Source organism: Vulpes vulpes, unplaced genomic scaffold, assembly GCF_048418805.1.
Source record: "Vulpes vulpes isolate BD-2025 unplaced genomic scaffold, VulVul3 u000000787, whole genome shotgun sequence".
Taxonomy (NCBI): domain Eukaryota; kingdom Metazoa; phylum Chordata; class Mammalia; order Carnivora; family Canidae; genus Vulpes; species Vulpes vulpes.
The window spans coordinates 15,062-38,487 of NW_027325846.1; the positions used below are offsets into that span (position 1 = coordinate 15,062).

General features: G+C 45.5%; 1 protein-coding gene across 2 annotated transcripts in view; it reads left to right on the top strand.

Moving 5' to 3' along the window:
- LOC140597582 (AP-1 complex subunit beta-1-like) overlaps positions 1 to 23,426 on the top strand; it is a 52,321-nt gene that overhangs the window by 14,578 nt on the left and 14,317 nt on the right. The window contains exon 1 of one of the 2 annotated variants that reach the window (XM_072746430.1): positions 11,558 to 11,714. The exons of the other annotated variant lie outside the window; for it this stretch is intronic. The gene's annotated coding sequence lies outside the window, so the exon portion shown is untranslated. Of the gene's footprint in view, positions 1 to 11,557; positions 11,715 to 23,426 lie in introns of those variants that run through there. 2 annotated transcript variants of the gene reach the window in all.

Below are 23,426 nucleotides of genomic sequence, written 5' to 3' on the forward strand. Positions count from 1 at the left end.
ATGGGAAGCCCCTGGGGGCAGAGGGTGGGTGTGGGCCTGCCAGAATGGGGTGGCAGAGGCTGCTGGCCCGGTGAGCAAGAATGCTTGTGCAGCTCCCCTGGGGGCAGCCCCATCTGGCTCGAGAGTGGGGCTGGGCAGCTTTCTGGGCACCTGGCGAGCCTGCTGTGCAGCTGTGCTGATCTGAGCCTGTCAAATCCGAGTCCTCAACCCAGGCAGCATTTCACCTCCTGCTTCAGCAGGGATTTACCCAAAGGGTGGAGAGCCGGTGCTGTGGGACCAAGTGGATTGTGGTTCACATCCCAGCCACAGATGATAATGCATTTAATATGGAACCGCGATGGATGTGGTGTGCTCCCTGAATGCCAGGCGTTTGGCATTACTGCTTTTGGTCCTCATGGCAGCCCTGTGGAGTGGGCAACAGAGGAGGCCCAGGCCCAGAGAGGGTGAGTAACTTGTTCAGGGTCACACAGCTAGAAACAGTGGAACCTGAGTCCAAGCCCAGGTCCATATGATTCTGGGCTGGGCTCTTCCCAGCTGTATTATCTCTCTCCTAGGCCAATTCTTTTTCATCTGTATAAGCCTCTGTGTTTCCCCCCTATGAAATAGGGGAGATAATTGTGCCTACACCTGGGGTTATCGTGCAGATTAAGGGATATAGTCGAATTAAATGAGTTTTGTGTGGAATCTGGCACATAACGAGTTCTTGGCAAATGGCACTGTTATCATCATTGCCACCATCATCATCATTATTACTGGTGGACTGGAAGCCACCTGAATGATCATCTGATCCAGCCTCGTCATTGTACAGATGAGGAAACTGAGGTCAAAAAGGGGGTGGTGGATCTCACAGTTGGTGAGCAGTGAAGGGAATATCAGAAATCCTCAGGAGTTGGGCGCCTGGGTGGCTCAGTCAGTTAAGCATCTGCCTTCGGCTCAGGTTATGTTCCTGGGATCCTGGCATCTGGGATCAAGCCCCACGTCAGGCCCCCTGCTCAGCGGGAAGTCTGCTGCTCCCTCTCCTTCTGCCTCTCCTCACCTAGACTCTGCTCTCTCTCAAATAAATAAAGTCTAAAAAGAGAGAGAAGAAGAGAGAAGAGAGAAGAGAAGAAGAAAAGAGAAGAGAGAAGAAGAAGAAGAAGAAGAAGAAGAAGAAGAAGAAGAAGAAGAAGAAGAAGAAGAAGAAGAAGAAGAAGAAGAAAGAAGAAGGAAGAAGAAGAAGAAGAAGAAGAAGAAGAAGAAGAAGAAGAAAAGGAAGAAGAAGAAGAAGAAGGAGAAGAAGAAAGCCTCATGAGTCTAAGAACTGCCCCTCCAGCCTCCCCACCTTGCATGATGATAGCCTCAGGCCTTTCCACGAGTGTAGCCTAATGGGGGTCCCAAGGGGCACTAACCCAGCTATGTACCCACAGCTACCCAAGGTGGATCAGATGAGCTAGAGCACCAAGAGTTCCTACACATGTGGCTGGCTGCCTTGCACAGGGATTTGCCCACTCCTCTATCCTGGATTCTTCTTCTACCTCATGGTCTAGGGATGTCACTGCCTCCCTGGAAAAGGCTTTAAAGCCCTCTGGTGGCCATCCAGGACTCGAGCTGCAGAGTCTGGGCATCATGGAAGTCCAGCTCAGCCCCAGACAGGAGCCCAGCTCACATGTACCCAACTGAGGTCTAGAGCAGTGTCCCAACCTGAATATTGAGGTCCAGACTCTGCTTCTAGGGAGCACAGGACTTCATCCTGGTGGGAGGGTGTTAATACCCATCCACAGACTCTCATCATCCATTTGTCCTCAGGGTGTCCCAGTTCTGGGATACCCACTTACCACAGTACCCCTTGGTGAGACAGAGGATCTGGTTTTTATGTAGGATTCTGAGTTTCCTTTGTTTTGCTTGGCCCATGGGATGGAAGGTAATTGAAGCTTTTTGTTGTCATGCCAGCTTGGTGAAAGCCTGTCTTCCTCCAGCCACAGATAGCTAATGGGTAAGTTATGGAAAGTTGGACTCTCTCTGAGTGGGTCTGTTAGGAGGACCTCACGCTGATGGCCTTTGGAGGCCCTGGGCTCTAGAACCTGCCTGCTCTGAACTGGTGTCCCTCCTCGGATTCAATCAGGGTCCAAGCAGAAACACCAGACCATGGAGAGGAAGGGATTTGTCCCAGGCATTTGAACTTGGGTGGTAATGGGAGCTGCTTAAGCGATCTCTGGAAGGAAGGATGTTGTCATTGAGTCTGGGCCGGAGCTTACAGACACAGAGTACACTGTCAGGAAGGGCAGAGAGTTATCATATAGGGGAGGACAAGAACATTCTGGGGTCCACAGAAATGAGCTGGAACCCACGTGGGCAGACTGGAATCCTTAATGCTGCCAATCTTGATGGTGTACCTGTGGCTTCTGAAGAATCCAGGGCCCTTTTCACAAATCTAAACTGTGGCTTAGCAGGAATCAAAGCTGAATGCCGATCCCAGGGTAGTAGGGCAGTTGTAGACTGGCCACTTCCTTGAGACAGGAAAACTTGAAGGGACCCCCTGAAGAACTGTTTCTTGGCTCTTTTTCCTGCTTCTAGTCTCACTAGGACATGCACCCACACACACACATGCCTCTCGTACAGGTAATGTATGTCCTCCCTGTAAAGGCAAGGAGTTGATTTCTTTGGATGCTTCCAGTGCAACAGATAGCATCAAAGGAGTGACTGGGAAGGGTCATGAACATTTTCCAAGACCACGGATTCATCAAGACCCCTGGCTCCAGGGCATAAGTGACTTATGGAGGACACCTAAACACCCATCTTTGTTCATGGATGTCTGAGAAGGCATGTGCATGGGACCACAATTCTCAATTAAAACCCCAGACCCCAAGCAAAGATGAGACTCACTCTTCTTTCCTGTCTGAGTCTTGTGGACGCTCTGTGTGTATCTCCACTCTCTCTATATCTTTCATAAACTCTGCTCTCGCTTCTTGGCTCGCATTTGACTTCTATCCTGTGAGAAGCCAAGGACCCTCTTGGCTGGTCCTGCGGGGACCTGCCTCCCCCCCGCCTCTCCCCGCCCCCCCCCCGCCCCCCCCGCCCCCCCGCCCCCGCTGTCTAGGTCTTTAGACCTGGCCAGTCTGCATCAGCCTTATGCCAACACAGTGAGCCATCCAATCCATCAGCAGGTGCAGTGCGGGCGTTGTGACACTTCGGACAAAGCCGCCTCTTGCCTCCTTCCAGAAAGGATCTGAGGTAACTTTTAGTAATTTCTAGGGTAAAAATAATAAAAACAGCGAGCAAACAAATTGAAGCAGAGGAATAGGAATCACATAGGAAGAAGAATCTAGAAAGAAGTTTAGGACAGGGATGCCTCGAGGCTGCCTGTAACAATTACACAGGAAAGGGAGGGTGGCAGTTAGTGTCACTTGGGGGCCCTCTAGTGGGCATAGACGGAAATAATACTTAATTTGCGCAACATCTATTTATTATGCATGACTGTGGCCAGACGGTGGGCTAGGATGCGCCTGGCAATTCTGTAAATCAGAAATAGGAAAGACTTGTTGAAGAGCACACAGCACCAGCAGCAGGTCCTGGGTCATTTCCCAACACCCCAAGAATTCCCACGCTCCCTCTGATTGGACGAAACCCGGTGAGGCAGGTCCTGCAGTCACCAGCCTGCACTCCCAGCTCAGTCCATTGTTGCCTTGAGAAAGTAAGAAAGTTCCTCAGTTTCTCAAGGCCTCAGCATGCTCACCTGTAAAGTGAAGGTTATTATGTAGCCTCCACCTCTTGAGAATGGTGAAGGTTATATGAATGAATGGGTGTCAAGGGCTTGTGATGGCACTTGGCCCACAAAGAGTCCTCTTCCTGAGGAGAAAGTGAGGCTTAAAGAGGTAGACAGGTCAGTCCTGCATCATGTATGTCCGCAGGGCAGGGGAGAAAGTGAACAGGACTTGGAGAAAAACGATCTCTTCCAACCAGGAGGTGCTGTTCTTGTTAGTGATGGTGTATTTGTTGGGAGAAGTTAGTTCTCTATCCAGGTAGGCTTGGCCATCATAGGCTCTGCTCCACCCTCTTGAAGCAAGGGGCTCCTCCTGGGCCTGGGGTCTCAGAGGGCTGGGTGAGATGCACAAGACCCAGGTGTGACTTTTCTAGACCCAGTTGTTAGTGTTTGAAGGTGAGTGGGACTCAGAGTGGCCAGCTGGGTTTGGTGGTGGAGGGGGTGGAGAGGGAACCCCCCTGAGAGACCCTCCTTTGCTTCTGGCTGTCACCTCTGCAAGCTGTAAATATCCAGCCTTTGACATTAAGCTGTGTCTCCTCATTATACTGTATTTTTATACTGAGCTGTGGGAGAGGAGACCCAGGCCCACAGGCAAGTGTGCCCACTGGCCTGTTTTCTCTGTTTTACCTGGGGACGGTCATGGAAACTCAAATTGTTGGGAGACTCCAGTGAGTAAATACGTGGAAGAGCCTAGCACAGTGCCTGGTTCGTGGCAACTATTGATGGTAGTAATGTCATCCTTCACAGGTTGGGCTGGATGTCACCTCCTCCAGAAAGTCTTCCCTTACTTTCCTAGGGTGAGTTTGCTGCCTGAGTCTCCTGTGCATTCCCAGTCCTTCTGGACTGTGTTATGATTGTCCCTTAATTTGTGTCTCTCCCACACTCAACAGTAGCCCAAGGAGTAGCCCAGCTCTGGTTCATGTTGTAGCCCCCTTATGGCTGGCTCAGGCAGGAGTGACAAATAAATTTTAGGTGAATGAGTGGGACTTATAAGAGCATGTATCCTGGGGTTCCTGGGTGGCCCAGTTGGTTAAGCATCTGCCTCCGGCTCAGGTCCTGATCCCAGGGTCTTGGGATTGAGTCCCGAGTCAGGCTCCCTGCTTAGCAGGGAGTTTGCTTCTCCCTCTCCCTCTGCCTGCTGCTCTCCCTGCTTGTGCTCACTCTCTCTCTTTCTCTCTCTGTCAAATAAATAAATAAATAAAATCTTAAAAAAAAAAAAAAAAAGAGCATGTATCCTGGGGCTCTATGACCAGGCCCTTAGCTGTGCCACTCACACACTCTTTGATTTCAGCTCTTGGAGTTACATCTCCTCCCACCCCTGGGATGGTGTGAGGGACAAATGAAACCCTCTACATACCATCTGGCACACCATAGGTGCTCCATAAACATTCATTGTTTTCCACGCTTCCAGATTACAGGCCCTCCACTCGTCTAGGCCTCCCTCGGACCCTCCAACTCCAGGGAGCTTCAGCTCCTGCTCTGGACTCCCATAGCCTCTAGGGCATCCCCTATCACAGCACCAATCACTTTTGGGGCTGCTGCTGTCATCCCCAGACAGACTGTTTGTTCAGCCAAGGCAGGGCCTTTGCCTCATCCATGTGACAATATAACACCTAGCCCAGGGCCTGGCTCCGCAGTAGGAACTTGTGAAATGCTTTCTGAAGGACCCAGATGCTTGACTCTCTTGACTTCCTGCCTTTGCACTGTTGTCCCTGGGTTGCCTTTTCCTTTCATCTCAGCCTGTGAGACTCTGTTCTCATTGGGCGAGGCCTAGCACAAATGCCACCATCTCTAGGATGTCCTTCCTCAACAAACACTGTGACTTCTGTCTTCTTGGAAATCTTTTTCTTTTTAATATTTATTTATTTTGAGAGAGAGAGAGAGAGAGCAAACAGGGGGAGGAGGAGAGGAAAAGAGAGAAAATCCCAAGCAGACTCCACACACAGCACGGAACCTGACATGGGGCTTAATCTCACACCCCTGAGATCATGATCTGGGCTGAAATTGAGAGTCGGACACTTAATAGACTTGAGCCACCCAGGAGCCCTTGCCCGCCTGGAAATTTTTTTTTTTTTAAGATTTTATTTATTTATTTGAGAGCAAGGGCAAGTGCACAAAATAAAATTTTTTTTAAAGATTTTATTTATTTATTCATGAGAGACACACACAGAGAGAGGCAGAGACACAGGCAGAGGGAGAAGCAGGCTCCATGCGGGGAGCCCGACATGGAACTCGATCCCAGGTCTCCAGGATCAGGCCCTGGGTCAAAGGCGGTGTTAAACCGCTGAGCCACTGGGGCTGCCACTTTTCAAAAAAGGATCAGAGCTAATAGAGAAACTGTTGGGCTTAGAATTAATAAAACAATATTTATAGCCTTAGCTTACTACTAACTACTAGCAAATGTTACTTTGGCTGAGTAACATAACCTTTTTAAATATCCTTATATGTAAGAAAGGAGATAATAAGGTCCACTCTGCCTAAATCACTGGGTTGTTTTGAAGATGTGAAATATGTGAAAAGATTTTTAGAAGTTAGAATAAGAATTTAATGCAAAAGGAAGGTGTCATTTCATTTACTTATTTTTATTTATTTATTATTATTTTTTTAAAGACTTTATTTATTTATTCATGAGAGACACAGAGAGGCAGAGACATAGGCAGAAGGAGAAGCAGGCTCCTCTCAGGGAGCTCAATGCAGGACTTGATCCCCAAATGGGGATTACTACTCAAGCCTAAGGCAGAAACTCAACCACTGAGCCACCCAGGCATCCCAGAAAATGTCATTTTATTAAAGCCTCCCCAGGTTGAGTGGTGTTTTGTTTTTTTTTTAATCCGTGGGGAAAAAAACCCAACACACGTTCCATAAATACAAATAAGTATTTTTTTAAAGATTTTATTTACTTGCTCCTGAGAGACACAGATAGAGAAGCAGAGACATAGGCAGAGGGAGAAGCAGGCTCCTCACAGGGAGCCTGACATGGAACTCGATCCCAGGACCCCGGGATCATGACCTGAGCCCGACATGGCAGACGCTCAACTGTGGAGCCACCGAGGCATCCCCAAGTAAGTATTTTGATGATGGCAAATATACACTGCCTTCTCCAGAGTTTCCTAGAATCTCCTATGATCTATTTGGCCTTCAAAAAAAAAAAATAATAATAGCTCTTATTCTATGTCTCAGCTGACTCTAAGAGAGCTGCCATTAGTTCCCCATAAGTAACAAAACCATCCAGAACTACCATAAAGTGCTACCAAAGTTTATCTTTCTTACCAGATAGGTTATATAGTAAGAAACCTGCATGTCCAGCCACCTTTTAAAATGATTAAACAGGGACCCCTTGGTGGCTCTGCAGTTTAGTGCCTGCCTTCAGACCAGGCATGATCCTGGAGTCCCCAGATTGAGACCCATGTCAGGCTCCCTGCATGGATGGAGCCTGCTTCTCCCTCTGCCTGTGTCTCTGACTCTCTCTCCCTCTCTGTGTCTCTCATGAATAAATAAATAAAATCTTTTTAAAAAATGATTAAACAGCAGAAGTCATCTAGGCAGGGCAGACTGTGAATTTCTAATAAGATGTATTATAAGAGTTTGGTGTCTTGCTGGTACAGGGTGTTGGTATAGGGGTTGGGGAGAAGTTAAAGAACTGATTAGTGGTTAAGTGTCTGCCTTTGTCTCAGGGAGTGATCCCGGGGTCCTGGGATTGAGTCCCCCATCAGGGTCCCTGCAGGAAGCCTACTTCTCCTTCTGCCTATGTCTCTGCCTCTCTCTCTGTGTGTGTCTCTCATGAATAAATACATAAAATCTAAAAAAAAACAAAAACAAAAACACAAAAAACAAAAAAACCCTGTTAAATTGCTATTGGCCCCATATAGATTTCTTTTTTTTTTTTAATTTTTATTTATTTATGATAGTCACAGAGAGAGAGAGAGAGGCAGAGACATAGGCAGAGGGGGAAGCAGGCTCCATGCACCAGGAGCCCGACGTGGGATTCGATCCCGGGCCTCCAGGATCGCGCCCTGGGCCAAAGGCAGGCGCTAAGGCAGGCGCTAAACCGCTGCGCCACACAGGGATCCCCCCATATAGATTTCAACTCAAAAGGATCCTATGCCAAATTGGGGTTTAATTGTTCTTTAGCAGAAAGAGAAACCAAATAATAAAATTAGTGGATTACTTTAAGAAGCAACATTCTAAAATGGGCATGTACATCGGTAAATTCCAGATATGCTTCAAGTTCTTGGATAAAAATGATATTCTGCTCTTCACAATAATCATTCCAAATAAAAATGTTGGTCTTTTGAAATAGACAAAGAAACTAACCACCCTCACACCTTCGGTATCATCATTCCTCAGAAGAGCCTCAGGTAAATATTTTTTCCCCTTTGGTAAATTAGAGAGATCTAAGGGAATATTAGAAATTATCATATTCAGTTTTACCTTACTATCTGCTGGGAGTGATAAATCTTTTTATTTTTTTTAAGATTTCATTTATTTATTCGTGAGAGACATGGAGAGGAAGAGTCAGGTTCCTCGCAGGGAGCCCGACACAGAACTTGATCCCAGGACCCCAGGATCACACCCTAAGCCAAAGGCAGATGTTCAACCGCTGAGCAACCCAGGCATCTATTTATTTATTTATTTATTTATTTATTTATTTATTTATAACGATTTTATTTGGATAATTCTTTTTTAAAAAAATATTTATTTAGAATCATCTCTACAATGTGGGCCTTAACTCACGACCCCCAGATCAAGAGGTGCATGTTCCCCTGACTGAGCCAGTCAGGAACCCCTGGAAGTGATGATTCTTAAGTAATGATTCAATTTACAAACAGGCCAATCAAATTATAAAGAAGCAAACTACACATACGCCATATACTTCTCTCTGGTCTTGACTAAAGTTTCAGGTAACTTAGCAGCTTGGGTTAGCAAAACAGAGACTCAAAAGCCTTTATCTGATCGAATTTTTAAAAATGTATCTTTGGGGCACCTGGCTGGCTCAGTTGATAGAACATGCAACTCTTTTTTTTTTTTTTTTTTTTAAGATTTTATTTATTTATTCATGAGAGACACACACAGAAAGAGGCAGAGACACAGGCAGAGGGAGGAGCAGGCTCCAAGCAGGGAGCCCAATGTGGGTCTCCAGGATCACACCCTGCAGAGAAGGTGGCGCTAAAGCCCGGAGCCACCTGGGCTGCCTGAGCAAGCAACTCTTGATCTCAAGGTTGTAAGTTTGAGTACTATGTTGGGTGTAGAGATTACTATAAAATCTTAAAAAAAAAAAAAAAAAAAAAAAAAAAGGAAGAAAAGAAAGAAAGAAAGAAGAAAGAAAGAAAGAAAGAAAGAAAGAAAGAAAGAAACGTATCTTTTACTATCACCTTGTTAATTAGGCTGTGTGCCACAAAGATAAGCAAAACAAAGGTCGAACATACCTTAAGAAATCATGTCAGTGGAGGTACAAAGGAACCCACGATTAGCTTTTTAATATCTAGTATTTAAGCAGTGTGAAAAACATAAGTAAAGGCATAGCAAATAAACATTGCCATTGTTCAAGCTTTCATATTTTCTTTCCTTTTTTTTTTTAAGATTTTATTTATTTGAGAGTGATGGAGAGCGAGCATGAGCAGGAGGGGTGTGGAAAGGCAGAGGCAGAGGGACAAACAGGCTCCCTGCCGAGCAGGGAGGTGGATGTGGGGCTAGATCCTAGGACCCTGGGATCATGACCAGAGCCAAAGGCAGATGCTTAACTGACTGAGCCAGCCAGGTGCCCTGTCTTCAGGAGGTTTTCATATTTTCACTAGCAAAAATTTTTCATAAGGGAAATGTTTGACTTCATCCTTCCCCCAGAGTTGAATTAACACATATTTCAAATACTAACCTTTTACTTATACAATCTAGAGGATGAAACTAATTCCTTTTCTTACTTATATTTGTTTTGTAACCTGGTAATAGTAATGTATCTAAAAGCAACGTTTTCTAATACTTAGCTGAATAATGCAAGAAAGCGTGAAACCAAACTCATTTGTTTAATGCTGCAATGCATGTGAAAATAGTGCCTTATACATATGAAGCACTCACTTAATGTATAGTTACAAAAAAAAAACACCTATATGTTCTCATTCATTTGGGGAATATAAATAATAGTGAAAGGGAATAGAAGGGAAGGGAGAAGAAATGGGTAGGAAATATCAGAAAGGGAGACAGAACATAAAGAATCCTAACTCTGGGAAACAAACTAGGGGTGGTGGAAGGGGAGGATGGCGGGGGGTGGGGGTGAATGGGTGACGGGCACTGAGGGGGGCACTTGATAGGATGAGCACTGGGTGTTATTCTATATGTTGGCAAATTGAACACCAATAAAAAATAAATTTATTATTATAAAAAGAAAACAAAAAACCTACACAAGTACTCAAAAACAACACAAATATATCTTTAGCTAACCTGAGTGGTTTAAAATATGAGAAATAATACTCTCCAGTTATATATGTTTATAGTTCATAATTGAAATAATCCCTTCCTCCACCAAAAAAAAAAAAAAAAAAAAAAATCCCAAGATGTTCTTTATTTTTCCTGTAAAGAAATCAGGAAGCAGTAAAGTCACCTTTACATATACGAAACAGGGAAATGTGACTTTAGATTTCTAAATCATTTTAACTGACTTGTGTTTCAGCCTGACTCCTTTAACATTAACAGACTCATAATGTGGTAATAAGCAACCTCTATTTTTTTTTTTTTTAAGATTTTATTTTGGGATGCCTGGGTGGCTCAGTTGGTTAAGCATCTGCTTAAGCTGGGGTTATCATCTTGAGTCCTGGGATGGAGTTCCACATTGGGTTCCCTGCTCACTGAGGAGCCTGCTTCCCCCTCTGCCTACTGCTCCCCCAGCTTGTGCACCCTCTTCCTGACAAATAAATTTAAAATCTAAAAAAAAAAAAAAAAAGGATTGTATTTTTCAGTAACCTCTACACCCAACAGTGGAGATTGAACTCACAACCCCAAGATCAAGAATCATACACTCTACCCACTGAACCAGTCAGGCTGCCCTAGTGATAAGCCACTTTAAAAAAATAACTGCTCTTTTCTCAATCTGAAGTTTAGTTTATAAACCTTTAGTTATTATCTTTGCTGAAACACCTTTGACAGAGGTGGCATTCGTACTTGATTACAAATGTGCCCAAATCTAACTAATCAAATCACTATCATGGCAAAAAGAAAATACTGTAAGAGTCAGAATATGAGCTTGTCATAGTTACACTCATTTCTAGTAAAACATCTTTAAAGAGCAGGGACAGAATACTGTTTCAAGGGGGATGATCGGAAATTATAAGGAGAAAGTGAATAGTACCAGAATCGAGAGTGAGGTGATAATAGGAACTGACATCCTGGCAGACCCAGCAAAAGGAAAAATGAGATATTAAGAGGTTTCTCTTAGATCAATTTCCTTGGAGGTACATGGGTTTACCTTTCCAGCCGAATTCCCAAAGGGCTGCACTGAAGGGCAGCAAGGGCTAGACTGTATTTACAGCTCTGGTTCTGACTCTTCCGTTCATAAGGTAAATGATCTTGAGCAAAACCTTGCCTTTCTCAATCTCAGTTTTCCAAAGGAAGAGATGGCTCTAAAAGTCGCCACCTTAAGTTACTTAGCGATTAGCTCGCTAATTTTTTAGCACTCTACGGGAGGCAGTGGCGAGGCTGGGCCGCGGCTGGGGAGGGGTTAATGCCGTTCGGCCCCGCCCCTTCCTGGCCCCGCCCCGCGGGCACCACCGCCCGCCCGGGTTGCACCCTTGACCCCGCCCCCAGGCCGTGCGTCCACCGGAAGTGCCCACGCGCGGGCAGCTCACTTCCGCCCGGCAGGTGACAGCCGCGGGGCTCCGAGCGGCCGGCGGCACGGACGCACCGGGGGAGCGGGAGGACGAGGCCGCGGACATTTTGCTGGCTAGCCAAGCCGTGCCGTGGCGCCGGGAGCCATTCGGACCTGCGGGTGAGGAAGCGGGGAGTCCGGAGAGGCAGGAGAAGGAGTGGGGCGGGGAGGCGGTGGTCTGAGGTGAGGGGGTTTGTGGGGTCAGAGGTCACGGAGAGGACGGGACGCTAGAGACGCGAGAGTGGCTTCCCGAGCCCCGACTAGGCAGAAGGACTGCGGGTTCATTCATTCACGCTCACTTGGCCGCCGGCCTGAATCCCAGGCGCCCCAGCCCGCATCCCCTCTTGGGGCGTCCTCCGGAGAGACTCCTAGACTTAGGCCCGGAGGAGTCCGCCCCTGGCCAGAGGGGAAGCTCCGCTCTGAGTCCTGGTTTCCCCCTTCACATCCTGAGGCCTCCCAGTCATTCAGGGCCTTATCTCTTTGCCAGGGTTTAAAAAGGGAAAAGAAAAAAGAAATCAAGAACCGGCTCTGTGCCGCCTGCCCGGCGGTAGGCTTGGGCTTGGTCTATCCGTTGGCGTTTCATGGACAGGTTATCTGGGGACACCTGTAATCATGCTAAAAATACTGACGAAATGCTACCTACTATTTATTGAGCTCCTACTGTGTTTCATGCGCTGTGCTAAGCACAGTAGGTACGATGCCACGTGTAACTTCTCAACAGCCCTTGCGAAGTAGCTGTTGTTGATATCCCCATTTTATCCACGAAGAAACTGAGGCACAGAGAACTTGAACCACACATGATAAGGTCAATCCTGTGGTGCAGGCAGAGTCCGGGTTCTTACCCAGGCTCTCAGGGACCTGCAAAGTGCAGAGACAAAAGAGGCTGGAGCAAGGTTGGAGTGTAGGGGTGTAGGTATTTAATATCTTTAGCTGCCATTGTATTTATTCGAAGCTCTGTAAAGATGTAGCCTTAATACTTTGAATCTAATCTTCATAAGGGACATTTGATTTACGTGTTTAGGATGAAACAATTCTGCAGGCTACTGCTATAAGTGACTACCTTTCAGGGTCAAAGGGAAGTTTTTCTTGACTATTGAGAAGTGTGAGACTCAAAACAAATTATTCATGAAGCTAATTTAAGAATATTCAGATCCTGTCAGTGGTTGAGCTGCATTCCTTTTGAAATAAAGAGAGGAAGCACATGACCCCTAGGGATCTCTTGACCCTAGGTTCTTGAAGAACATTCTCAAGGGGAGGGTCTCTGTCTCTCTGAGAAAAGTGCAGGCTCCTTGGCTTCCTGACTGGGGAGCCACATCTTTCCTGGGAATGGTGAGGTCATTTGATGGCTGGAGGACTAGACTGTGAGTCTGAAGCCTTATTCCTTTGCAGACATTGACTTGCTTCAGTTCTGCCTCAGTTTCCCTGACGGCAGCACAAGGAAGACCTGCTGCCGTCCTATCCACTCCTGGGTGTTACAAGCCCTAATGAACCTGCTAAGGTTTCCACATGCTTCTGAAGAAAGCTGAGATATAAATATTACTGTAGTACTTTTTTTTTTAAACTCTATGATCTGTTTTCCTAGTTCCATTGAATTCGCAGAAACTTAATATTGTCACCTTATCCCCATCCTTCCAAGGGAGGATTTGAGATGAAGCGACTTGTCACAGATGGTAGGAACATGAGCAGAGCTCAGAGCATCTGGCTACCTGTCCTGAGTTGAGCCCACCAGCCTTCTCCGGCCTCTTAAAAACTGTCATAAAAAAGTAGCCTTGGTAGTTCTCAAAGAGTCAGATCCCTCAGAGGTTGTGGAGAAATTATCTGTTGAGTATGGTTTGAGCAGAGGCTTCATCCTGAGTAGCCTGAAGGGCTAGGAGGTGTAATGAAAAAACACTGCCTAACTCCCTCAGTTAACCCTCGGTTCTGACCCCAGCTCAGCAGCTCACCAGCTTCCTGGTAGTGTGACCTGGACAGCTTACTTAGTCTGGGCCTCCTTTACTTCAGTTTTAAAATAATAGTGACTACCACCTTCTCATCCCGCCACCCCCCATCCCCCACCTCCTGCCCCACTGGTGTGTGGGGGGATTAGATAAGGAAATTTGTGCAGAGACTGTTAGTGGTTGGGTGCTTTGATCCTAGGCAGTTGATGCCTACTGGGGGCCTTTTTCTGAGGAAGGCTGTCAACCCTCGTCTGTGGGGTATTACTTCCTTCTGCAAACAGAGACCTTTACATACACAACACTGCTACCCCCCTTCTCGTTTCACTTCCTAAAAGTGTTTCAGAACAAGTTTAGTTTGTTGGTCCTTCTGGCTTTGGGCTTGGGCTTTCATCTTTTTCTGGTCATCCTCTGAAACTGTTGCATGTCTTGACTACTCACTTCCTAGAAAACCCCCATGCCTGGCACCAAAGCTGGACATGCTGACAGTGAGCAAACATGGCTTGAATACGGGTTTTGCATTTTGGTGTAATTATGAAAGCTTGAGAGGGTGTCTGTTACATGTAGATGTTTCTTTTACTGAACAGGTTTTTTTTTGTTGTTGTTGTTGTTGGTTTGGTTTGGTTTTTTTTTGCCTGAGTCAGGTCACTGATACATGATCATAGCTCAGAAATATTTTTTGTGTTTTGTTTTTCTTTTCACACAGAGACAAACAAATAACACCAGAGAGGAAACGTGACTTGGGGAATACTTAAAAAAATAATACTGCTTGAATATCCATCAATGAGTCCTTATTGCTCTTAGGCTAAAAATCATAGTCTTTATCGTGGCCTTCAAGGCCTTTTGGGCTAACTCCTGCTTGGCTCTCCTGCCCTATCTCTCCCACTCCCCACTTTTTTTTTTTTTTAAGATTTTATTTATTCATGAGAGACACACACACAGAGAGAGAGAGAGAGAGAGAGAGAGAGAGAGAGAGAGAGGCAGAGACACAGGCAGAGGGAGAAGCAGGCTCCATGCCGGGAGCCCGATGTGGGACTCAATCCCGGGTCTCCAGGATCACACCCTGGGCTGAAGGCGGCGCTAAACCGCTGAGCCACCGGGGTTGCCCCCCACTCCCCACTTCTATCTCTTCCCAGGCTCCTGTCAAATTCAGCTACTTGCCACTTCTGCAACTCCTAACTCTTTTTACCTCTCTGTCCTTACCTTGTGTTCTCCTTACTGCCTGGACACCATTTCTTGTCACTCATGCCTCTTTCTTTGCTGGGCCACTAGTTGGAGCTTCCCATCTGATCATCTCTCCGACCTTGCAGGCCTGAACCTCCTCAGTGTCCTGTGGCACTGCTCATGATGGGTTGTCATGTTCACTTGCCTGTCTTCTAAGTAAACAGCCCTTAATCCTTGCGGGGGGGATGTGTTTTAACAGTCTGTGTCTCTAGCACTTAGTGAAATGTCTGGCACATATGTTCTCAATGTCAGTGAATGGATGAATATTGCATTGACTTGTTAGGATTTCTTGATTCCTAAGGAATTCAAAGCACTTTCCAGATGATCTGTCCGTCTTCATATCACTCCAGGGGGATAGGGAGAAGTCTGATCAGTGATAGTATTAACTACTCTCAGGCTACTGTTGCTACCACCCAGCCAGCCACTAGAGTGTTTCAGGGCCTCCAGAGACTTGGAGTTGGGAAGCAGCAAGGAGGTGCTAGTGGTAACCCCTTTGCCATTGTAGTAATAGTGGCCAGCATTCATCAAGCATTTGGTGGGCTGGGCACGACTGAAGGCTTTATATGTATTGACCTGTTTTAACCTGACAAATCCCTCACGTATGTGACATTGCAGCTCTCATTTTACAGTGGTGGTATGCTTGTACCTGTTAAGTTGTGTAGACTCCTGGAGAGCCCTTGTCAAACCTGCTGTGGCCACCTTTTCTTTCCCTGCTCCTTGTTCTTAGATGGTCTCCTGTTATTTAATGGAGCTGAGGAGGGGCTTGCCTGTGGTTTTAGACTTTCAAGCCTCATGTTTTTTCAGTCTTTAGCCTTGGGCTTGACCTCTGATCTTTATTAAGAGGGTCTCCCCAAAGTTGGGAGACCTCTTCTAGTTAAGGTAAGAGGCTGGTTGTGTCAGAATTCCCAGAGTTCCATCAGCAGCCAGGATACCTGCCTTAGTGACTGCTCTCCCAGGTTTGCCATCTCTTCTGTGAACTTGAGCTAGAAGATGGTCGATTTGGAAGTCAGGTCTCAAAGCTTTAAAACCAGTCCTTCTTGGGACTCCTGGGTGGCTCAGCAGTTGAGTGTCTGCCTTTGGCTCAAGGCATGATCCTGGAGTCCCGGGATCAAGTCCCAAATCGGGCTCCCTGCATGGAGCCTGCTTCTGCCTCTGCCTGTGTCTCTGCCCCTCTCTCTCTCTCTCTCTCTCTGTGTGTGTGTCTTGTGAATAAATAAAATATTTTTTTAAATAAATCTTTAAAAAAATGTATTTAAATAAAACCAGTCCTTCATCATTCATTTTTAGCACTAAAAACATTCATTAAAATAGAGCTCTGTAAAGGAATAGATGGGTGACATACTTTTTGCCATACCTAATTGCTTTTAGGGTCTTACGCTTATTGAGAGGAATGACAAAATTTCATTAGCTGGTGAGTCTGCTTCTGTGGTCTCCATTCTCTGAATGAAGCTGAGTGGCTGGATGTTGAGACACTGAGGACAGAGCCTTCATACATTTATTCATTCAGTATTTATTGAGCCCAAGTGGATACCTGGCACTGGGCTAAGTGTGATGATAGGTAAACAAGCCAGTTTCTGCCCTTGGGTTACTTACTACATTCTAATGAGGTAGGGATTGGGAGGAAACAGAAGAAATAGAAAACAAATGTAATAATTAGAAAAACTGATAATCCATGAGAGAAACAGGCATAGCAACCAACGCATGTTGAAGTGTAAGTCAGATCTACTCAAGACCCTTTAGCGGTTTCCACCTGACTCAGAGTAAAAGCCAGGGTTCTAACCTTGACCTGGAAGCCCCCTCCATTCTCCTCTGACCTCATAACCCACTACCCTCCTCATTGCTCACTCAGCTTTCCTGCTATTCCTCAGACAAGCCAGGGGATGCTCCCACTTTTCACTATCTTAAGCCTGGAAGTCTCTTTCCCCAGACAGTGCCACCTGTCACCTTCTCAAGGTGGCCAGCTGGTTAAATTTCAACCTCCTTTCCTCCCCTCCTCCACACTCCCTATCCGCCTTCCTGTTTTCTCTTTTTCCATAGCATTTGTAGCTACATCAGATAGTATATATTGTACTTATTTGTCTCGCTTGTTGTGGTCCCTGTCACCGAGATATATGCGCCATGAAGGGAAGGATTTTTGTCTGACTTATTCACTGCTGTATCCCTAGCGTGTAGACCTGTTTATGGCATGTGAAAGGTGCTCAGCAAACATGAATAGGAATGGGGGTGGGGGTAAGGACAAGAAAATATGTACTTAGTGAGTGCAGGGTCAGTATCTTTGAAGTGATGTCATTTAAGCCGAGATTTGAAAGATAAGTTGGAGCAACCACTCTAGAAGCTGGAGAGGATAATCCAGGCAGAAGGCTCAGCAAGTGCAAAAGCAGTGAAGAGCTTGACAAAAGAACACAGAAGGCCTGTGGGCCTAGAGGGTTATAGAGAGAGGGAAGGGCCTGCCTGTGTTCACATCATAGCTGTCAGAGCCCTCTGCCACCAGCATTTGCATCCCCTCCTCCAGCAGCTCTAGTCTCTTTCAACTGATGCCTGTGGGAGCAGGGGATGGGGAGGTGGCCTGGACATTTCTCCCATCAGAGCTCTTGCCACCTGGTCTTCTGCCCTTTGCTCTTTCTTCTCTCTTTTCTTTATTTACTTGTCTCCCATTTATCAGGTTTAAAATGAGCTAAGGGATTTGGCATTTTCAACTTTAGTTTTATCAAAATAACTTGACAACCAGAGCAGATGCATGTCTGATGCTGGCACACCCTGTGAGTGGAACATGGGGAAGCTGAGATTGGTTTACAAAACTTGAAATTTCCCTGAGAAGAGATTTGAGCACTAATCATTCAGATGTTTATTGAGCACCTACTATTTGCCAAGTAATAGTCTAGGAGGTAGGGATACAGTAGTGAATAAAATGAACAGTCTTTGTCCTTATGGAGCACATTATGGAGGGAGAAAAAAAATAGATGATATAAATATATTTTATAGTTTGTTGGTGATAAGTACCTTGAAGAAATACAAAAGGAGGAAAGAAGAATAGGGAGTTGGGGGGATTGGTTGGGGAGGTGTACAATTTTTTTTAAAGATTTTATTTATTTATTCATGAAAGACACAGAGAGAGGCAGAGACATAGGCAGAGGGAGAAGCAGGCACCCCATAGGGAGCCTGATGCAGGACTCAGTCCCTGGACCCGGGGATCACACCCTGAGCCAAAGGCTGATGCTCAGTCGCTGAGGTACCCAGGTGTCCTGGATGTGTACAATATTAAAGTGGTCAGAGAAAGTGACATTTGAGTGAGATTTGAAAGAGATGAGGGACTGAACCATGATGCTATCTGAAGAAAGAGCCTCCCTCCCTGGCAATTGTACCATATGTACAAACATTGTAGAAACATGCTTCTTGTGTTCAAGGATCATCAAAGAGGACCCCATATGGCTAGAATTGAGGAAATGATGGAGAAAATAATGGGAGAAAAGTTCAAAGAAGTAATGATGAATGGTGTATATGTGTGTGAGAGAGAACCAGAAAGGATATGTGTCTCATATGGGCCTATAGTCCATAATGCCATGGTAGAGATTTTGGCTTTTACTCTAAGACAGGGAACCATTGGAGGATTTTGGACAGAGGAGTACCACTGACTTAGACTATAATGGGATCATTCTGCCTGGTGCTGAAGTAGGTTGTTGAGAGCGGTGTGGAAGCAGTTTTGGTAGCAATCCCAATAAAAAGTGATGGTGTCTTGGAGCTGGTGAAAGCCGCCTTATGGATTCTGGATTCATTTTGAAGGTAGACCCCAGTAGCATTTGCTGATAGATTAGATGTAGGATATGAGAGTGTGTGTTGTCAAAGATAACTGAGATTTTTGGCCTGAGACCCTGCTAAAGATGTTGGCAGTAACTAGATAATGAAAACTGCAGATGAGCCAGTTGAGGGATGGGGAGAAGCAGGAAGTCAGGTTTTTAAATTTTTTATTTATTTATTTATTATTTTTTAATTTTTAAGTCCAACGTTTATAATATGAGGGCCAGGGCTTTCTCCTCAACTCAAGTTTATAAATTTTCAATTGGCTTGTGAGACCAATAGAGATACTTCTTGTCTAATTTGGTTTCTGGGAAGACTTCATTCAGGTCCTCAATGGCCATCTGATCAAATGGAATTATGTTCTTCATCTTCTCCAGCTCTTTTTCATATTCTTCAATCCTGGCCTTTGAGAGAGACAAAAACTCAGCACAGCTTTTCACATCTTCTTTTTCCTCAGCATCCACCTGGACAGTGTATTTATCCTCTGGCACAAGAACCTTCAGGGCATTAAACTTCTTCTCAAAGTCATCTACCAAGCCAGCCTTTGCCACATTGGCCTTGTAGTAAGCCCAGTCAGTAGCAGGTGGTTTCTCAGGAAGAGTAGCCAACCTGGAGGTAAGCATCTCATTCCAGGATTTCAGGGAGTTGGCAATGGCCTTCTGGTTTTGGGGTATGATCTCCCCAAAAGCTACCCAGTCAGTGGTTTTTATTTTTTATTTTTATTTATTTTTTTAATATTTTATTAATTTATTCATGGGAGACACACAGAGAGGCAGAGACACAGGCAGAGGGAGAAGCAGGCTCCATGCAGGGAGCCCGATGTGGGACTCGATCCTGGGACTCCAGCATCATGCCCTGGGCCGAAGGGAGGCACTCAACCACTAAGCCACCCAGGTGTCCCAGTCAGTGGTTTTTAGAGCAAGTTTTCACCCAGCCATCTTGAGATCCTTCACCGACCCTGGTGGCCCACAGTCCAGGAAGTCAGTTTTTATCATGTTAAGTTTGATCTGCCTGTTAGCTATATAGATATTCAAGTTCAAGTGTTGATTAGGCAGTTTGGATATATGAGCTGGGAGTTCACTAGAGAAATTGGGCCTGGGGACGTAAGGGCCTGGGGACATACATTTGTGGGTTGTCAGCATGTAGATGACACTTAAAGCCTTGACACTGGATGAGCTCACCAAGGAGGCAAGATAGCATTGGTAGGGAAGGAAAGAGAGGTACTAGGCCTGACCTGTGGGCCCTCTGATGGATGAAGAGGAAGAGGAGGAAGAACCAACAAAGGAGACTGAGAAGTTGCAGGCAGTGGGGTAGAGGGAAAGGCAGAGTGCATGGCATCCTGGAATCCAGGGAAAGAAAGTGTTTTGGAGTATTCAAGGAGCGATAAGCAATGTCAAATGCTCTTCTGCATGAGACTTGTCATCTGACAGGACCACTGCACCTTTTGCCAGCAGGATCTAATATGCACTAGCATCCAAGACCATCCTTGAATCTCATCCTTCCTTGCCTAACCTCATCTCCTTTCCCTTCCAAGTCCTTGCCTTCAACCAGGCAGGGGTTCTCATAAATTCCTGAACACACATGCTTGTTTTGGCTTCGGATAAGTTGCTCCTCTCTCAGCATCTTTAATTCTTTATTTGTAAATGGATTACCTTGAGAATTAAATGAGAGAAGGGCTATAAACCATTTAGCACAAAGCCCACACCCCAGTCAGTGTTGCTGGTGATTTAGTCTCAGTTATGCTGACATCTTGTGGGTCTTCTCCAGGTTACCCTCAGCCCTCCCTTTCCAAATGTGACCCATCTTTTTCTGTCCGAGCAAGCCCTTCATCTAAGAGGGCTTCCCTACATGTTGTCCCAGTCTCAGAACCCTCCTCTGAAGAGTGGTGGTACTTGTATGGAAAGCATGATTGCTCTGCTATTCACCTGCAGTCCTTTACTTGGGCTCTGCATCTGTAAGACCCCAACGGGAGAACTCTCCCTTGTCTGCTTATGTACATGCTCCTGTGTGGGGCACAATGTCAGTCTCAGAGCTGACAGTGACCCATGCTGTTACACGTGCTGCGTGGATGACTCTACACTTGACAGATCTTCAGAAAGTGTTCCTGTTGTGTAGATGCGAAAACTGAGATTTAAAGGGACCTCGTTCTATAGTCTTTGGCCTCTTTCTCTTCTTCTTGATTAAGTATTATTCAGAAGAAGCCCCTGTTTCTTTTTCAAGTCAAAGGAACTTTTCTTTTCCTATCTTAAAGATTTTTTGTATTTTTTCATGAGAGACACAGAGAAAGAGGCAGGGACATAGGCAGATGGAGAAACAGGCTCCCCACAGGGAGCCTGATGCAGGACTCGATCCCAAGATCCCAGGATTATGCCCTGAGCCAAAAGCAGACACTCAACCACTGAGCCACCCAGGTGCCCCATGAACTTTACTTTTTCTTGACAGCAGATCTTTTCAAGCATTACTGTCTGTAGATTGTTGAGAACTGGCACATGATTCTAGAATTAGGTTATAAAGACTCAGTGCTAATATAAGAAAATTTGCATGTGGCATGTGTGTGCCTTTACTTCCTTTTCATTTTGAGGCTTTAATTGCTAGTGGGTCTGAAGAGATTGATTTTGGCTAACCATGCTTCGTCCAAATCCCAAGAGACCCATAACTCGGCAACTTCATCCAGACAGGCTTTCACTAGGCACGTTAACAAACTAGACATTCCTGTTGTCCAAACTGGATGGGCTGGCTCTTAAATAACCTGTAATTCAACGTTTGAGAGACTCTGAAGGGATATGTGGCAACATATTTCATTTATCTGTTAGCTTGGAGTGTGTGTGTGTGATTCTGCCAGGACTTCATTCAAAGAGAAGTTGACTTGCTGGGTAGAGTGGGACCTCTGGGACGTCATTATGGGGCAAGGGTAGAGAGTATCAATACTACCATTTTCTAGCTGTGTGACTCCAGACAAATAAATACCTTGGTCTCTCTGGGCTTCACTTTCCTCATCTGTAAACTTGTGATATTATCAGTACTTTTTCCACAGATTATTGTGAAGATTAAATGTGAAAATCTTTATGTAGTGTCTGGCCCATAGAGCACATCTGTTTGCCGTCACTACTACCATTGCTGCCTTTGTTCTGAATTCCACACCAAGCCCAAAGAAAAGCACAGCTTATTTTCTCAGTTATTAAACCAACTTGAAAGAGCCTGAGTTTGGTGACCACATCTAAGAGAGAAAGTCTGAAATCTGGTTTCTCTACTGCTGAGTCACCCTTTTAATCTTCAAGGTGGCCTTACCTGTTTCCTTGTCTATAAAATGAACTTTAGGACTTTCCTGTGAGGACCTTTTCCTTTTTAAAAGGAGACTTAGACTGATGAGCAGCCATGAATAATTGCTGGGTGGTGAGTAGAATCATTGTCTTTATTATAAACTCTAGGCTTCATAGGGCAGGAACACAATCCAGAGAATGGCACAGAGTAAGGGAATATTTTGAATGAATTAACCTGTGCCTTTGAGACAGAACGGAAACAGCCACACATGGGGATAATTAAAGTTTGGCTTTTCTGGGATCCCTGGGTGGCGCAGCGGTTTAGCACCTGCCTTTGGCCCAGGGCGCGATCCTGGAGACCCGGGATCGAATCCCACGTCGGTGGGAATCCTCCCGGTGCATGAAGCCTGCTTCTCCCTCTGCCTATGTCTCTGCCTCTCTCTCTCTCTCTCTCTCTCTCTGTGTGTGTGTGTGTGTGTGACTATCATAAATGAAAAAAAGAAAAAAAAAGTTTGGCTTTTCTGTTCTAAATGAAGAAGAAAAAGTAGCACCATGCTATTCCCTTTTATTTATTCTTCCTAGTGTAGTCTTGACTGTCCTTGAGCTAACATGTGCCTGGAGCATGTTTCGGAACCTCTCTTCATCAGGCAAGGGATTAACAGTAACTGTTTTAAACAGCACTGAAGTTGGAAGCCACCAACACAGACTTCCAGGGATCATTTTTCTCTGCCCAAATATCCTTGAATTCAGAGATGAGTCTTGGCAGTTGGATCATACCTTGCCAAGTATCTCCTTTCCTTTCCCCTCTCCCTTTTCTGAAGCCGCTTCTCTGGCTAATTTCACAATACTGTCTCCTTGTTAATTCACTGAGGGCCCATGGTATGCATTCATTGTTCTAGTGCTACCAACTTGATGCTTCTCATCTGTTTGCAGAGCATGGGTTGCTCTGGCATGAATCACTACCCTGAGACTAGAAAAGTCCTTTCCTTGGCCATTGGCAGGCCATTTGGGGAATCATTTGACTTGTTATTGTTTTCCTTACTGAAGGAAAGGAAGACTAACTGAAGACCTAATAAGGTTTGGTGGCACTGGCTGCATTCTGAATCTGTTTACTCTTGTCCCTTGGAAACATCTTCTGTCATGCTCTGAGAATGATCGTGCTCCATTTCTTCTTGTTTGATATTTTGGGAGAACACTTATTGGTGAGGAAATGGATTTCTCATCTAGCAGAGAATGGTGACACCTGAGATGTGGGATGGAGTTTATCTGTCATTTAATAGACTGAAACTGTTGTCCTGTGGAACTGTAAGTTGTCTAAAGGGCCCCTGGTGAAGAAGGGGAGTTGGACATAGTGGAATGAGCTGGGTTCTAGGTCCCCCACACTTAAGTAAACCAGAACAACTCTTTTTTTGTTTTAAACAGTTTAAAAGCAAGAAGGGGCTTGAAAAGCCATTGGTCTGGTTGAATTCTCTTGTTTGACAATTGGGAAAAATAAGGCCCAGAGATGGAGGCATTTGCCCAGGGTCATACAACTCTTGGTAGCAAAGCTAGATTTCCTGGCAAGCCATCTTGGCATTGGATCATCCTTACCGTGTTGGTTGAAAGTTAACTACAAAGGC